The sequence below is a fragment of the Engystomops pustulosus genome, chromosome 11 (genome assembly GCF_040894005.1).
Source record: "Engystomops pustulosus chromosome 11, aEngPut4.maternal, whole genome shotgun sequence".
Lineage (NCBI taxonomy): Eukaryota > Metazoa > Chordata > Amphibia > Anura > Leptodactylidae > Engystomops > Engystomops pustulosus.
In genome coordinates this window covers 29674012-29693056 of record NC_092421.1, presented here as the reverse complement: position 1 = coordinate 29693056, position 19045 = coordinate 29674012, and the positions used below count along the sequence as shown (strand labels likewise).

Genomic DNA, 19045 nt, shown 5'->3' with positions numbered 1-19045 from the left:
CATTTATTTACCAGTTTCTCACTTCAGATTTTATTCACCCTTTGCAATGCTCATCTTTGCCAAACATGCATGAATTCTACATAGAATACATTTGCAATTTACTGGTGAGTAGCCCCATGTTCACATACACTCATATGAGACTTTAAAAGACCCGAGGATTATTCTCCTTTGACACTCATTTCTGCAGCACCTACTGCAGTATTAGGTTCTAGTAATATGTTTCATTATATGGCTGTTTACAGATGATTAACCCAAGTCAAGCAGTTTGAGGGGGTCCTAAGCAGAAGATGCCCATCTATGGAAACCATATAGGTGGAGCTGTAAAAGTAAGGAATAAAATATATTTACCTCCCTCCTGTGCACTCATCCAGCTCTGTGCCTCCCGTCACCACCAGTTTCTGGTTGTGACAACACCTCAACACCTCTGTATACATACACAAAGTGCACCCACTCCAAGTCCTGCCTGTGTAAGCACACACCGGCTACAGGCAGAGTGCTAGATTTAATGTACTTAAATGTCCCTCCTATGGGGAAGTCAGGCACAAGTAGGGAACCACCCTTTTTCGTCTGGAAAATAGTAATTCATTGTTATTAACAAAAATACAGCATTTCACCAATCCAACCTGTCTCTATAAGTCCTGGTGTAAATAATTTCAGTTGCCCCTTCTGATTTTAGGGTCAGCAGCCATCTTGCTTTTCTCTCCCCCTCCCTGCATTCCAGGAAGAACTCATTCTCACTGACCGCTTCTGGCAAACAACAACACATCACTTCTTGAGCTACAAGCTACAGGCAGATTAGTAGTTATTTATGGTGGGGAAGGCAGAGGGAGGCACATCAGTTCTAACAGTGTGTCTGTAGGTGGCATGTAGCAGAGCAGGAGAGTGTCATTGTGTGTAATATGGATCTCATCTTTGATCTGTCTGGCTTTCTAAGTGTCGGATACTAGTACAATGTTCAGAAGATAAATGAAAGTGCCTATAAACCCTGGACCCTGATAATGTTGCCACATTTTCCGCTCACAGAACTAGATGAATCATAATGTGGCAAATTTACTTACCTGTCCGTCGCGATCCCTGACGTGCATTGTCCGACGAGGATCCGGGTCTGCCGCGATTCACTAAGATCGTGCATCCAGTTTCCTGCATTTGTCGCTTCCCCGCTGATGTCCGCCGAAGTTCACCTTCTTTCCGGTGCATGTGAGTGCTGATCTTGCGACACAATTTGCTTTTTAAATTCCGCGGTTTGTCCGAATTAGTCGGGTTGTCCAACGTCCACACCCCTCGATTTGTGTCGCATGCAAGCCAGTGCCGATGCGACACAATCCGTTCGCATGCGCCAGAAAACCCGGGGCAATTCAGGACAAAACTGAAAAAAGTCGGAGAAACACGACGAAAATGCGGTGTGCCCCAATGTGCCCCAATGTGTCTGCATAGAGAGTCCTCGTCCTCACTGACCATCATTGAGTAATAGGAGCTAAAATGGCAATAAAACTGAGTAAAATTGTAAAGTTAGTGGGTTAAAAATTATTATCTATATTGTTTTATCACTAGGCTATTGAAATTTGAGAATTTGCTTTCATGGGCAAACTCCTTTAAAACTCCTTTAAAGAAAATTGTTGCAATCTTGCTTGTTATAGAAACAAGTCCAACTTAAGAACCATGCTTTCTGCAGGAAGGGTAGCTATCACCCGACTAATTTAACTACGAATTTGCAGAAATATAAACTGATGCCCAAAAAACCCGCAATGGGTTATATGGGACCTCCTGTGGCAAGCGTTAAGTGGGTAGAGAGAGGACAGCAATCTCTATCCTGAAGAACATTGGTAAAATGTGACACCTCCCCTCCCTAAAACAGTGTACAATGTAATAGAACTGGGACACCAGACAATATAATCTAAAATTAGTAGATTAACTTCTCCATTGGCTTTATAAATATTATATATATTTTTACCCATGTTATCAATTTATCCGTAAGTGCTGATGGAGCAAGTGAGAGAGTGAGACTGTGATCTGGCTTTACAGACTATTACACTGGGCTACGGTAGTTAATGGCCTGGATTATCATGCTTGATTTTGATGGTATATTTATTTTAAAAAAAGGACTTTATGGCAGGATTTCTTACTTGTGTATCAGTCTTATAAGTGTTTGCTGATTTGCTGACATCTTTGTGAAGCCAAGGCATTTATTGTCTAGTCTTCACTGGACTTTAACTGTTGAAATAAGCCATTGTGACTTTACAAATATAACCTTGTAAAATTCAAAGCATTCTGGTATAGAAGCACTGAGGTATTAGAAAGATGGCAAATAAAACACAAAAGAGGAAAGTTCTAAACCACAAATTCCCTTGGGGAAAAGGAGTTAAAGTGCAGGACGAAGCTTTCTAAAGTGTTAAGCTAGATAATAAACTTGACAAATACTTACATTCTCCTGGGGCAGTTTTCAATGTAGTGGGAAAAGGAGTTAATAGGAAAGGGCATGAAAAACTGGTCTCAAGGTTGACAGAGAACACGTAGTTGGCAAGTTGCCATTATAGGAGGAAATCTACAAGATGCTGCAAAAGAGCAGCACAACTCCTGGATATCATTGAGCAACAAACAGGAGTGATCACCTGCCCAAAATTAGCTCCTTCCCTCCGCAGCCCTTTTTCGTTTTTGCTTTTTCATTTTTCACTGCCCACCTTCAAAAATCTATAACTTGTTTTATTTTTCCATGTGCAGAGCTGTGTGATGGCTTGTTTTTTCTGCGGAACAAATTTCACTTCAAAACGGTGGTATTTTATATTCCACGCTGTGTACTGGGAAGTGGGAAAAAAATTTCAAATGCAGTGAAATTGCTGAAAAAACGCATTTACACTGTTTTCTTGTGGGCTGGAATTTTTACGGATATCACTGTACGCCTCAAATGATAAAATGTTTTCATATATTTACAAAAATTAAAACCACCTATCCAACCACCTGTACATTTTAATTTTCGGACACAGCAATATTTAATGTGTTTATGGTTTTTACTGTGTATTTATATTTATATCAATTCTAGAGGAAAAGGGGTTATTTGAATTTCTTACGTTTTTTATTATTTTTAAACTTTTTTTTTTTTTACGATTTTTCAGACTCCCTAGGGTACTTTAACCTTAATTTAACTTTTAACCCCAGGTTGTCTGATCAATCCTTCCATATACTGCCATACTACAGTACTGGAGGCTCTTATTAAATCTGATATTCTGGGTACCACAGGGCATAATATTACCAACGCATGACATGTGTACGTCACACTGCTCACAGGCTGAGTCCTCTGCATTTTAGGTGGGTGTTTGCTACATATTGCAATGGCTGATGATGCGATCTCTGTCTGTTCATGGCAGGACCTCGATCATATATTTAAACGGTCCAGCAGGGCAATTCTTCATGGACAAATAGAGATTACATGGTTAAACCTTCGGAACGCTGTAATATACAAGTGATTTTAAATTATTTTTCCCATGACACTTTGTACTTCATGTTACCGGTAGTTGAAAAATTTTGGTGATATATTTTGCGTTTGTGAAAAAACTGATATTTGGAGAAAATTTGGAAAGATTCTTGATTTTCAAAATGTTCTCTAATTCAATGTTAACAAAAATACAGCTTTTCACAGCTATAAGTCCAATCTGTCTCTAAATTTTGGTGTACACAATTTTGGTTGCCCATAGACTTGATTCTGTATCTTCTGACTTTAGGGTCAGCAGCCATCTTGCCAGTAGCTTCATAACTTCTCTCTACTTCTGCTCCCTGCAGAGGCCCCACCCCTTGCATTCCGGGACAAGCTCACACACTGACACAGCCTTTATCCAGGGCAGCGGAAGAGAGGTATATAGTAGAGCTCCCGGAAACTAATGACTGTGATAGCAGAGGGTAGAATGTCATGTGTAATATGCATATCATGGATCTTATCATGTCTGAAATATCTCATCTCTCTTTCCAAGTGTCAGATACTAGTACAATGTTCAGAAATTAAATGAAAGTGTTTATAAACATGTAACATAGAACTAGATGGATCATAAAGCCTCTGCTTAGAGAGTCCCCGCCCACACTCTAGAATTTTACATTGACCATCTAGGAGTGATAGGAGCTAAAACAGCAATACAACTGAGTGCAAGTGTAAGGTAAGGGGTTGTAAATGATCTTTATAGTGTAAACATCATTAGGGGATTGAAATTTGAGAAGTTTCTTTCAATAGCAAACCCCATTAAGGACAAACATCCACTAAACTGGATGAACATGCGCATACTGTTTTGGAAAATGATTTGGACCAGGAAATGTTCTGATGTCTCATGCGACTGACAGCCTACACCTTCTGGTCACAATCTCAGCCTAAAAGATTTTGTGATTACATCAGACACCTTCTAGTCAGACATAAATTACTTATAGAAAGCTCCCTTGTCATATACCTTCTGCTGCCTATTGGGTCCAGAGAATTATGTATACAGTAGGTCCCATACAAGTATAGCTAGAAACTGGGCTTTACTGTACTTAACAGATATCCTATCTGTATATTTCCTTTTAAACCTAGTAGAATCTTTTATATACATTAAAGTATTTTCCACATCTGCCTATGAACATTATGAAATGGTATTAATGGAGTTTCTGTGTTGTCTTGGGATTCAATTTATATTGTCCTTGCCCATCCCGCTTCCTTAAGTTTTTTTTGGGATGAATTACCAAATAGGCTTGCTGATGCCACCATTTTGAGAGCTTCAACTAAAGTGAATCAGTTGAAAAAATGCCAAATTTGTACCAAATCTACATCTCCTCTTTTAGTGTTGTCTTGTCCATGTGCCAGAAGTATATTATAGTTGAGTTGCAGTATTTTTGCATAATGTCTTCATGGAGAACCAAACATTCTAGTTACAATATGTCTTAAGGCTATCTACATTGTCATCTTAGCCAAGATATAAGCATTTGTAGCGAGTACACAAATTATAGTCCGAACCCCTTGTAGTCACATTAGAAAGTGAACTCATCTGAGCCATTTCTCATACATAAGAATGATTATACAAAATTATAGTACTGGTGGTATTACTCCATTTTTATGGTAAATATGTAAAATCTATGATTGTTTTGTTTATAGCGTGAAGAAAATTGCAATAACCTGGTATGTACATAACTTTTTATCTTTATGCATAAATTATCATCTTTGATGAATTTCCGCGTGTCAGTGGGGTTATTCTACTAAAAGGATTGAATAATTATAGACCACCTTTGCTTCAAACCGCTGCATTAAGTATACATGATTGCTGTAGCCCCAGGTGTGCATCACATAAAATTTTCCCAGATTATGAATCTGAGAGGATTGTGGGTTTATCAGCATTTAATAATTGCCGTGATGATTATATTAGATTGAGATGCTGTTTTAATTGCTTCATAGGAGTATCAGTTCAGATGTACAGCATCATTATCTTATACTCCCAGAGGTAGAAATCTCCCTTGTCTGCAGGTGGCTTGTAAGTCAACACCTGACCCTTTAAGTTTGATTTTGACATCAAAAAGTAAGGTTTTTGCAATATGCAACATTTTAAAACTTAGGTGATAAAGAAAAAAATATTTATCCAACATTTTCAACCTCTAAAAGTTGGAGGAGTAACAGAATATGGTGCTTATTCTGCAAAACCTCTGCAGAACAACTAAAAGTTTAAACTGTGCTTCAACTCCATAAAAGTCTGAAAGTCACAAACGTGTTCTCCTCAACTCATGTATCTCAAATAGTGGATAATTAGAACTATGGATCAAAGCGCTTGAATCTTGCACCCTTTAAAGGCTTTCACTCCGTGCAAATTGTCAGTCAAGTTGATCCTCCCAATCACCACAATCCCAGAAAGGCTAGATGCTATCAAAGCAGATAGACTGAATCAATCACACAGGGGTGTCCGCCTCCTTTTCACCCTTTAAGAGCTGAATGTCATTTCATTACTGTATAAATGTACTCAATCTGCTAAGTAGTTACATTTAAACAGTATTACCAATACAATCAGTCCTTTGAGGGCAACCTCAAAGCTGAATATATTGTTAAGAAACCCAAGACACTTCCATGGCAAGTATTTACCCCTACAGCAGCCGATAGTCTGAGTTCCCCCCACACACGAGCAATTAGTCAGAATACCCCCACAGCAGCCAGCCCCACACAGAATGCCCTCACTTTTCCTCTCCTTTCCTTCCTCCTCAAAAGAAGCAGCAGTTGTCAAATTCTTTACTCCTGTGTGCATCATGTGGCATGAGTAACGGACAAGGCGACCCCTATGCTGTGCTCCCAACTAGCGCAGCAATCGCTCTTTACAAATACTCCATTTTAGTTGGTCATTAGCTCATTGATGAGATTTTATTAACTCTTAAATGTATGTAAAAAAATTTCAAAATTTTTGTCTGCTTTCTTCTTGGGGCTGTACACCGTACCATAAATATAACAATATTATCTTTGTTCTATAGATCACTACGATTACGGTGATACCTCATTTATATTGTTTTTTAAACATATTTTTACAATTTTACTAAGAAAAACTAATACAGAGAAAACTGCATTTATTTTTATTAAGTGTATATAACTTTTTTTTTTTTTTTACTTTTACTCTGATCGCTTGTTCAAGCTCTTCTTCACCTAATACAGATGTACAGGCAGTCCCCGGGTTACATACAAGATAGGGTCCGTAGGTTTGTACTTGTAGTTGAATTTGTATGTAAGTCGAAACTGTATATTTTATAATGGTAGATCCAGACAAAAATTTTTTTTGCCCCAGTGACCATTGAAGTTTCAAAATTTTTTGCTGTAATGGGACCAAGGATTATCAATAAAGCTTCATTACAGACACCTTGCAGCTGATAATTGCAGTCTGGGACTATAGTAAAGCATCCAGAGAGCTTCACCAGAGGTCACAGTGGGCAGAGGGGTCCATCTTTAACTATGGATCGTCTGTAAGTCGGGTGCACTTAAGTAGGGGACCGCCTGTATTACACTGTATTATGCAACACTGCGCATGCTTAGTGTGTTACAGCCAGAAGGCAGGACCCGTTTCCCGAAAGAATCCACGCAGTCCTAGGGGGGAGGGGGCCCAATTTGGCGCATGGGACCATTGCAAATCGAGCCTGCGCCAAAAGCATGATGTAATAGTACTGCAAAATGCGGGAACACACCTCCCGCCATGCAGTACCATTATGTCAAATGTCAGGAAGGGGTTCAACCCTATGGGGTTTGCCCACTCCTGCCACAAACTGCAATACCTCTGTATTGCAGCATGTGGCTGTATTGTACATTATTTCCATGAGCCTGACATAGCTAGGCTGTATAGATCTATGTTAATGACAGGTCCTGGAGTCTAACAGAGGCTTGAGACTGTTATGGTAACAATTGTCGCCCTCCAGTGAGCGCTGATCAAAGATGGCAATGCCCACATGCCTCCAGCAGTTACATGCTGCTGGAGGCTCTGGTGGCAGACCAGGACCAAGGCCTTCTTTTTTTAAAAGTATTTATTTTTGTAATTTTTTGAAATTTCACACAATTAGAATAAACAGAACCATAGAACAAGATTGTCTGTTACATATTTTCTTCCCCACAATGCAGGGTTATTAAATAACATCCAGTGGTAACAATCAAGGTCTTAACACAACCCAAAATTAACTGAGGGATATCACACAGTAAATGGTAGCAGAATAATGTAGCCAGACGTCTTGTTAAGACAAAAATAACTATTGACACATAGACAGTCAGTCATACACACATACCAGAACACTCAGTCTCCTTTATGAGGATTCACGCAACATCTGGACCAGATGCGATCAAACTTCTGTGGACACTTCCTGTTGGCATACAGGGACTGATAGTGGGGAATGACACTGTTAATAAGTAATGGGAAGGGATCCCGGTCCTTCCATGTCATTATCACCACTTTTCGGGCATAATATAAGACAAACCTAAAGAAAATTTTGTCATAGTGGCCATTCCCAACTTCATTTATGATGCCGAGGAGACACACAGAGGGAGACATTAAGTGTGGGAAATCAAAGTGTAGATTTAGGACCAGACCAGACCAGAAGACATAAACCCTAGGGCAGGACCAGACACAGTGCAGGAAGGATCCGGCTTCAGCCTGACAGCGAAAGCAAAGATCATTGGGCATTGCTCCCATGCGGAATAGTCTAGCAGGGGTGAAATATACTCGATGAAGGAATTTAGACTGGATCAGGAAGTCCCTCGCACACACTACAGATGTGAAGTAGGACAGTTCGACCTCCCTCCAGTCATCATCTGACAGGTCAGGAATATCCTTTCTCCAACATTCACGGGCTCTATCAAATGATCTGGATTTTTGCTCTTGTAGAAGAGCATAGCACTTAGTGAGTGGCTTAGGGAGGTCCGGGGTACTCATCAGAGTCTCTAGTTTGGAAATTTTCACTGTCAGGCTAAAGGACCCGAATTGGGCTTTAAATACGTGTCGCAGTTGCGTGTAGTGGAAGCTAGCCGTATCGGGTACAGTATGTCTCTCCCTTATCTCGTTAAAGCTGAGTAATTCTGCATCCGGGGATAAGAGCTGGCCTACAAATTTCACCCCAGCCGCCCCCACATTGTCCAGCCTGGTAGGGAGAGGAAGTGGGAGAGCCATGGATTTAGCCTCAATGGAGTCCTAGGCGAGAGAGGGGGGGAGCTGCTTGGTTCTACCAGGGTTTGTGCCCTACACCAGCACACCGCTACCGTACATAGGGGAAGCGGAGTATCAGATGGGGACTTGTATCTGTAGAGTAGGTTTGTAAGGGCTTCGTAGGAACCCACAGGGCCCCAGCCAGTTCAGTAGCCGCATTACCCATGTCTATGTCAATCCACCACTGGGCATATACTAGCTGAGAAGCCAGGTAGTAAAGATACAGATCAGGGGCAGCCAGTCCACCCCTAGACTTGGGAGCATGGAGCAGCACTAAACTGAATCACGGGACGCCACCCTGCCAGTAGAAGGACCTGAGAATGCCGTCTATGCGTTTAAACAGGCTCTTAGGAAGTAGTAAAGGACAAGCATGGGAAAGGTATAGAAATTTTGGGAGAAAGATAATTTTGAATATGTTAATACGCCGGTACAGGGACAAGGGGAGAGTGTTAACAGGGGAGTAATGTTTAACTCCGTATATGCCTGAACCTTACATGATACCTGGACTCCTAGATATTTAAAAGTGGACACCACCTGGACTGGGATGGGGAGGGAGTGTACCCCTTCATCTGATAAGGGAAAGAGGGCCGATTTGTCCCAGTTAACCCAGAGACCCGAGAACCCCCCATAGCGTTCTTTCAGGGACAAAAGGGATTCCATAGAGGGGCCCACATCCCCAAGGTATACCAGTGTATCATCAGCATATAGGGATACCTTTTCAATAATAGTACCTCTAGTAATGTTTTTAATGTCATCGGAGTGACAGATCGCCACAGCGAGGGGTTCAATGGCAAGTGCGAAGAGGAGGGGAGATAGTGGGCAACCCTGTCTAGTCCCCCTGGCCATAGGGAGAGTGGGTGAGATATTAGGACCAAGGCCTTCTGAAGCTTGTATGACCACAGCAAAATTTCACCTTTTTGGTGTGTCATTTTTTTTTTGTTGTTTCTTTCCCCCTGTTTTGGAACTTCTGTAAGGTTTTAGTTTGGTATAACATATTTTAATTTTTATGACATGAAGCATAGAAAAAATAAAAACTTGAGTAAATGTTTTCATTTCAAATGCTTACATTTAATGAAAAACCTTTTATAGCATGGCATAATCCTTTTGCCCTCATGTTTGCAACTATATTCAATATATACTCTTTTGCCAGTCTATGAACATTTCCTAAGAACAAATAATCAGTGTGGTTCATTTTAAATTGAATAGTATAGACACATATTACAAGGTGGCAATTGTGCACTGTCATTTATAACTACTGTTCTTACAATGGGCTGATAATTTAGTTCCCTGGACTGCAGGAGACTTGGGCTAGTAACCTCTAGATGCCATATTCCTATGCAGTACAATTTGACCTTAAATAGAGGACTGTAGATTTACCCCCTGTTACATGGGCACATTTAATTACAATGTATATCTACAGATAAGAGGAGGGAGAGGGTTAATATGCTGAGATTTCAATAAAATCATTACATCTCTTAAGGACAAAAGTTCACGAGTCCTGTTTATATATACTAGGTAATTTATTTTGTAAATTTGCTCACTCAATGACCTTTCCATGCTATAAGGGTATTTGGATTACCCAAGCACCATATTGCATCAAAATCTCTTTCTTATCTGTGTGAACTGTGTTAATTAACAGTATCAGATCATTAGAAAGTTCATTACATAATCAATCCCATCCTGGGGCTATTTGTTAGAAGAAAAAGCAATTGATGTCTGCTTTCTAACATCGTAGAATAGCATGTATTGTGTATAAAAATCTTCACAGATTTGTACATGTACAAACGTGGCTGCATTTGATTGGAATAGAAAATGGCAACAATAACTGGTTTTATTTTGAAAATGACCTTTTTTTAGACCCCTGTCATTGGTCAGATGTCCATCTGGCTAATCATTGCCATGCCTAGTTGCTAGTGTCATTAAGTTGCGTGATGAGTTGTCAAAACTGAGGACTCCGAACCTAAAGATTGGGTCCACTCACCTCTATCAATAAGTTTCCTTACATAAAAATACATAAAATCTTAATCTAACTAGTATTTAATTAACTACTTGTTCGTTGGAAACTATACCTGTTGAATCACATGCTGGTTCATGACGTTAACTTTTTTTCCCCAATTGCAAGGACCCCGCACAGTGAACAGCACTATTTCTACTAGCTTTTTCTACTGTTTAAAGTACACTAAAATTATCGGTGAATAAAATCAAACCATTGTAAGATCAATAGATTGCAATTTAAAATATTGCCAAATACCCTAGTTACAATGGAAAACTTGACAGAAAGAAAAATGGGGGGGGGGGGAGGGGTCCTCAAAAATCCTATTTTAAAATTTAAACTAGCCCTATGTGTCACAAAACAAAACCACAGCAAATAATTTTCAGTTGACAAACAAAAAACGAATTTATGGTCCTTTAGCCAATTTGCTACAAAATTTCCCAATCGTTAAAGCCTTTTCACGCCTTGACATTAAGGGGGTTAAGGTGGAAAACGGGAACCAGGGGGTTAATGTTGAATGTACCTCACTTTCTTTTTACAGGATTATGGTATCTTTTCTTGTCTAATATATAAATGAAGTAAAAATAATTTTCAGAAAAATGCCAAGGATTTGTGTAAATAAAAAAAGCAAGAATCCCATACAATACATCATGTTGAATAGGCTTGTTGTATGGAGATGATGACATTTATTAAAAAATTATACTCGCGAAGGAGGCCAGAAAAATGAAGATTTGAGTAGAAGGCCATTATTCTGTAGTGGGTAGTGCTCATTTATCACATCCTATTTTGTAAATCCTATTTTTTCTTTATACAATCCGGCTTACTAAAGTTGGAATTATAAAAGAATATCTCATAACTTGCTTTGCATTTATCATTGTTTTAACAGGAAAGTTGATAAGTTTCCCTTCTTTGTCTTCACAAAAGTTTTTACATTTGTATGTGTTCTGTCAACTTTGGCATTAAAGCTACTTTGTCTAATTCTATTTTCAAGAAACAAACACCCATTCTTCATGCATTCAATTCCCAAGATTATTTTATTCTCTCTTAACCCTTTCAGCACCAGGCCCTTTTAAGTTTTTGGGATTTTTTTTCACTATTTAAAAAAAAAAAAAAAAAAAACTGCAAAAAGAAAAATATATCTCTCCTCGCTACATTTTTTTTTAGGCACGTGTGAAAAAAGGTGTACCTATCCGGAGCCCTAGTAACCACAACTTGTCCAGCACTAAACTATTAGTGTTTCTGTAGCAGAAATGTGAATTCATGTATCATTTTAAAAATTAAGAGTTTTTTTCTTTCTATTTTATTTTTTTTCTTAAATATTATTGAATATACATATAAACTCATTATCCACAACAAACGCCAGAGCATTGAAGCTTATACAAAGATGCTTATACCTCCATTTATATACACACACAAATATCTTTACATAAAAAAGGTTATCCTCTAATTTTTCAATCCATACCCCCCACTTTTTATGAAACGCATTCCTCTTCCATTTTTTAATGGAATATCTTTGTTCTTGTTTCAAAATTTTTAGGGTATATCTAGCCCACATAATCCGATTTGGAGCTACATTATTTGGGTCATTAGATTATTACCTAATTATTTCGGTCAGTATGATGAGAGGTATCAATTGTATATTATTTATATCTTTTTTTAAAAAGTCAACTGCAAAAAAAAAAAGTCTCCCTATATTATTATACTTGTTACTTTTGTATATGTCAGTGTCTATAGATGTGTAAGCTGTCATTTTATGCAGGACAAGTGGAGGTTTTCATTGAAAACTTTATGGTTTGGTCATCACTTTTATTCATTTTGGTGAATAAATGTCAATTTGTATGCATTTTTTTGCAACTATTTTAGGCCCTCCAGAATGTTTAAACTCTTGAGGAGTCAATCATTCAATATAATGTTCAATATATTGCTGTAATGGTTGACTGTCACTGTAGTTTCATCTGTTTTCTTGCATATTTGTGGCTATTTTGTACCATTTTGCCAAATTACTCCACTTTCCACTTAAGCACACTTAAGCCAGATTACTCAAATAAATCTGGGTATGGTAAATATGGAAATAAGGTATTCAGGATTTCCTTGTAAGGCACCCCTTAACATCAAGCATGAATTTCAAGAAGCCTAATGACCTGATGTGGAATTAAAGTCGAAACATTATGTCTCTTCCAAAATAAACAGATTCTCAGCTGTAGACAGTGCTGTTTTAATGTGGTTGCATCTCCTCAGTACAGTGTAGGTAGCTGGTTTACTTGACTCTAAATGTGGTAGACAGATTTCTGAAGTGGAATTTTTCACAAAAAAAGGCTAGGTGCAAACTCACTCTATCCTTTATATCCCTATAAAGCAGTGATGGCGAACCTATGGCACTGGTGCCAGAGGTGGCACTCAGAACCCTTTCTGTGGGCACTCAGGCCACAAAATAGGAATGAATCCATTAAATCTTCCTGCAATCCCAGGCAACTTATAAGATGCTGCGCACAGCACTATTTTACAGCAACACTTTATTGACTGTTTGGAACTGCTTGAAAAGTGAGAAGGTGTTGAAAGAAGTGCATTATCTTTGGAGGTCCTCATGCTGGACCAACCATTATTTCTAAACAGAGAGACCCTGGAGCGAAGCTACAATGATAGTCTGAATTTGCCCTCCTTCTTTCAACTGTATTTGTGTCCTCAGGTGGCTGTTACAATTAAAGAAGTGGAAGAACAGGTAGCAATAAGTTACTGCTTAAAATGGCACGTTGACACATCAGGGTAAATAAGTGGGTTTTGGTTGTAGTTTGGGCACTCGTTCTCTAAAAGGTTCACCATCACTGCTATAAAGGATATACTTAAGAATTAGTTGCACAAAAATGAGCAATGGGCTGCTTTCCTGGACAGATCTGGAAAAGGGAGGAGCTATGTCAAGGACATAAAACCAACTCCTATATCTAAGCTCAGAAGAGATCAATCTGAGGTGATTGGGTGAAGAAATGAGGAGTAGATGAGGAGAGAGAAGGTTCTGTGAGAAGTGTTGAGAAAAGAATCTGTGAATTGGAATGGGATGGGGTCGGGTAAGAGTTCTTATGGTGACTCTGCCACTTAAGACCCCCTTACAGGTGTGTGGAGATATCCATAGCCACTAGCTCCACTAGGCAAATTTGGGAAATTACAGTATTGGACAAAGAAAATAATGCCTCTCTTGTTACCTTGTAAGGTCTTGTAAGCTCTTAACATCTAAACTAGATACACTGGGTTGGCTTTATCCCACATCTTGTCATTGGGCTCCATGAAAGTCATACTTGATGTTAAAGGGAACCTGTCAACAGGGATCTGATTTTCACTAAAGACTGGTTACAGAAGTCCATTACAGCTGCATTGCAAGTATGTATTTCTGCTTTCTCTAAGCATTTCCATTAGAACATAAATGTGTTTAACTTATTTTGCACCCCAACAGAATCCTGTGTGTAGTCCCAGGGGTCGGGCTTTGGTTTTGATGCATTTCAAAAAGCAACATGTCTGTGCTGCAGACTGCTTAGCAGAGCTTAACCTTTGTGCTCATGTACAGCTCCTCCATCCCCCCTGATGTCTCATCACCAGGCTGTGAACTCTGTGAAGGAGCAGGAGGGAGGAGCTGTACAGGAGCACCAAGGTGGGGACTGAGAGCTGGGGAGTGAGTAGCACAGACATGTAATGTGTTTTTTTTTTTAATGCATACAAACTAAAGCCCAACCCCAGGAACTACACAGGGGATTTTGTCAGGGTACAAGGTAAGTTATAACACACAATTTTATATTGTAACACAAATGCTTAGAAAAGGCAGAAAGGCATATTTGCAATGCAGGTGTGATGGGCTTCTGTTACAAGTTCCCTTTAAGGGAGGTGCCTTACAAAGTAGTAAAAAGTATGTTGTGAATGCCCTTAGAAGAATAGCGCGGGCAAGTGAGACTTTTTAAAGCCAGCATCAACAACAAAACTAAGTGGAGACTAGGTGAGACAGCCAGTTGATATATTGAATTATACCTTGTGCAGGGCCTGAAGGGAGGAGCATGAGTCTAGGTTCTAGCAAGGTTTAGAAATATAATGAAAGTAAGTCCTGCTCCTCCCTTTAGGCCCTGCACCATGTGTTATTGTGTCTTTTATCAGCAGAGCTTGGCACAAAGGAGGGTATAGGAAGACAATGAGGCTTAACCATCCAAATTAAGCTCTCTTTTTTCTGTTATATCAAGTTTTTACATTGTACCCAAGCAACCAGTGCATATTCTTTATTGCCATTTTGTGGATAGACCTGCATATTTCTAGCAGTTAATATGATGTAGAGGACTGGCTGCTACTGTGGAAGTAGCTTCCTATAAAATAACACATTTCAGTGTAATACATCTTTCCATTCACTTGTCACAGAGTGACACCGGGATATATTTGAATCCATTTCAATTTCCTGCTTCTATTAGGAATCGCATATGGTGTCTACATTTATAAATATGAAGGGTGAAAGGTGATAGTTTATAGTAATGCATATTTTGGTAAAAAGTGATTGCTTATACGATCAACAGAGAAATTTTAAAACCTATTTTTCCTGTGTGTTTTGGGTTATGACAGACTGACATTTATTATTTTACCTTGGCCTATTGTAACTGCTCACATAGCTGTTTGAAAGGTCACTACACTGAAATCCGAAAATTATGCATCGTCTTATTCTCCTCATTATTATTCTTGGACCTGTATGACTGAATTGAATTCTGGGCTTCATCAATTCTAATGCATGACCCTAAAACACCCTGGTGTCATATTTATTTACCGTATATACTCGAGTATAAGCCGACCCAAGTATAAGCCAAGGCCCCTAATTTTACCACAAAAACGTATATATTTTTAACTCGAGTATAAGCCGAGTTTGGGTTTTCACCCCTTTTTTTTTTTGCACTGAAAAACTAGGCTTATACTCGAGATATATGGTATTTATATTTATTTAAATTTTTTTTTTTACTTTTTCCCAGAGTAATGGCAAAATAACAGGTCCATGAAGGAAATTTTTATGCAGTTATTTATTTGTATGATGAAAAAAATCACATAAATAAATCGGCCTTAAAGGATGCACCAAACATTACCTGTTTCCTTAACCCCTTAACCCCTTAGTGATGCGGCCTGAAAAGGCTCTAGTGACCAGGCATTTTTTAGCGAATAAGCGCCGGTGTAAGGGCCATAACTTCTTTTTTGTTTTTTTTTTCGTGCTACCCTAAATTTTTTTGCAGTGGTTTTTTCAGGACACAGAACTAGTTAAAAAGGTAATAATTTATTTTTATTTGGGGTTAAAAGTGTAAAAAGGCTTTTTTTTGTGAGTACGTTTATAGTACGTTAAAAAATGTTTCAAATTAACTCAAAATGGACATTATTAATGTAGGTAAAAACACACACATAAAAAATATTCATAAAAATACAATACAATTTCCTAATACAATAAAAAAAAAAAAAACCTACACTACAAAAAGCATCACCATAGTCGGCCCGTTTTCCCAAGAATTCCCTATTTTGTTTTGGTCGGTTTGATATATAATATGTATAGTCTTGGGAAAATGGGGCGACTATGGCGATGCTTTTTGTAGTGTAGCGGGGGATTTTATTATTTTTTTTATTCTATTTGGAAATTGTATTGTATTTTTATGAATATTTATGAATATTTTTTGTGTGTGTGTTTTTACTTTATATGTCCCCCTTAAGGTCTCAAAAGACCCCTGACGGACATTTTTCACTTTTTTTTTTTTTAATATTACGTTATTTTCTTATTCTATAAGAGCCTCAGTTACAGGGAAATGCTTTACTGGGTCTAATTAGACCAAACAACTCTGTTTAACCCCTTTAGACCGGCGGTCACGTGACTCTGGCTCTGCTCCTCTCTGCATCGTGCTAATTCAGCTCAAAGCTTTTAGGAGCGGAGAAGGGAGAAGCAGTAGCGAACCACATATCCCTTCTCCCTAGGGTCACCAGGTGCCTCTGACACCCAGAGACCTGGTCCTGCTCCCGCGCCTGGTGTGGGAGCAGTAGAATACTGCAGCAACCTCTAAAGAAGTTGCTGCAGACTCCAGACCTGTGCCCGCTGATGTCTAAAGTCAGCCGGCGGTCCAAGAGGAGTTATATGAGAGAGACTGTAAACTTCACTTAAAACTTCTTTTTTTTTTTTGTTCACAGGTGCAGCCATGAGATAATTCTGAGATCACTGAAAACCATAACTGTACTCAGGATAGAAGGTAAAAAGGTATGAGACCTACTTTTTTTTGTCATTTTATAACATGAGGTGTCAAAGTGAAGCCTAAAACACTATTTTCCCATGGTATATTGGTGTTGTGCAAAATGGCGGCAAGATATGAATACTGCGGTAAACTCCAAAATCAAGCAGCATTATCTGTACTAGACTTAACCATTGGTTGATCCTGAGCACAAAGTTATTTTGAAAGTCTAACTTTGAATTCCTATTTGTTGGCCTAGTAAATGCCACAAAATCTTTGTGCCTTAGCAATACTTGAGTAAACCGATCTGCCCCAGTGTATATATATTGGTAGGGATGAGTGAAGACTAATAGAGGCCTGGCTTTGGTTGTGTCCTAGATGGAGCACCTAATATTACAATATTCTTACTAATCTTTTTACATTGCTTGTTCAAGCACCATTAACTCTAACACATAATTCATTTTGCTTCCAATTATGATGTACATTACTGATGTAAATCCCAAACAAAAAGTGCATTGTTAAATGTGTTAAGACACAGAAGTTGTCAAGAAATGGCTGTAGATGCTGCACATAAAACAGGATAATAATAAGTTATACGGTCAGCAAGAAATCCAACACTGGACAATTACCATTGATCTGTTGAAATGCTGTAATTTCAACCACTGTAAATGAAAATACACACTTTTCCACTTTTGACAGTACTATTGTTGTTATGCACATACAGAATAAGTTGTCTTAATGGGAAATAAATGTTTTATTTTCACAATGCAAGCTTTAGTAGTTATTTAAAAGGATAATAGCATTGGTGACTAGGGATGAGCAGGCTAAACCCAAACCTGAAAGTTCAAGTACCGATTGCTCACCCCAACCTGTAACACTTGCGATTACAGTCGTTACCCTTTTAATTGCTGCTGGCAGTGCCTGTAAAGCCATTTTCCCTAGGATCGTCTCTTCCTGTGACTCCAAATTGTAAATATTACCGTGAGGGGGAAGCGAAAGATGAATCTCAACTTTTGGTTGTAGTCCAGGTTTGGGGATCTGAACCGGCAACATTCTGGTCCACTCATCACTATTGTTTATCTATCAAAAGTTTTGGTCATTAACATGATATTAGAAGGGCACTGCAGCATAGCCCCTATTAAATTGTATCCATGTTCAGTTTCTGGTGCTGATCACTACAATGGAATGCAACTGGAGTTTTGGTTATGATGTATATAATATTACAGCACCTGGACGTGAGCCAATTGGTGAGAGTACCAAGCTTTGGCTTCCCATCAATCAGAGATTGATAATTTGTCCATTGTCACCTTGTCAGCCTATTGTATTTTTACTTTTATTTTGTATTGTTTGTCTTCTTCTGTCTTGATACTTGGTGAATGGTAAAATTTTGTTGTATGTACATAATAGTGCTATAAATTACAGTAGGAGTTAAAATAAAATACAGACATCTCAATAACAGCCCTAGCTATTGATAAATGCATTTTGTTCCCTTTGTGCCATTGCTTTTGGAAAAATGTCTCCGCTAGAAACTTTTCAGCTTCATGGAAGTATTTGCAATTTGAGTTTACATGAATAAATTTTGGGCTGAATAGTAATGCTTGATTCCCGCTTGTCTCTTCTGCCATTAAATCAGAAAAAAGGAAAATAAGATGCTTTAGATATCATGATGAATAGATTTTTTAGAGTCATAGTTGGTATGAATAGCCTCTGACTATTTCATTTGTGTACACTTACATGATAGAAATGCATAGAACTATGCAATAGGCGTAGTCACAGGACATAATGATGGCAAACAAATACTGATGTCTAGACAGAACACAAACATTAAAACATTTTTTTTCAAATGTTCACTCTCTTAGACTGGTTTATATTTCTGACTGGTCAGTCTTGCTAGCTTTCTATTATTGTATGCACGTCCCCTGAATGGCTCTCGCTGGCCATTTTTGTGTCAAATAGAAATGAGCAGACCCAAGAGTCTTGAAAATTGTGTTCGGGTCCAGGTTGGGTACCAAACCCGGACAACCCACCACCACCACCAATAACGCACACAATCATGGGTGTTAACCCATTAAATTGCTATTTAAATTGCTGCATCTGCCCTGCAATTTAGGGGAGGGTCATCATGGAGCAACAATCCTCCCCAAAATGGCAGCATGGACGCAGTGCTTGCATGTATG

General features: G+C 38.7%; 1 protein-coding gene and 1 long non-coding RNA gene across 2 annotated transcripts in view; one reads left to right on the top strand and one right to left on the bottom strand.

Moving 5' to 3' along the window:
- LOC140106230 (uncharacterized) overlaps nucleotides 1-19045 on the top strand; it is a 210155-nt gene that overhangs the window by 117958 nt on the left and 73152 nt on the right. Inside the window, exon 4 of the long non-coding RNA XR_011850738.1 lies at nucleotides 16831-16897. This is a non-coding gene — a long non-coding RNA (uncharacterized lncRNA). The remainder of the gene's footprint in view (nucleotides 1-16830; nucleotides 16898-19045) is intronic.
- The window catches only part of NPFFR1 (neuropeptide FF receptor 1), a 189207-nt gene that overhangs the window by 159724 nt on the left and 10438 nt on the right, over nucleotides 1-19045 (bottom strand). The gene's annotated exons all lie outside the window — the stretch shown is intronic.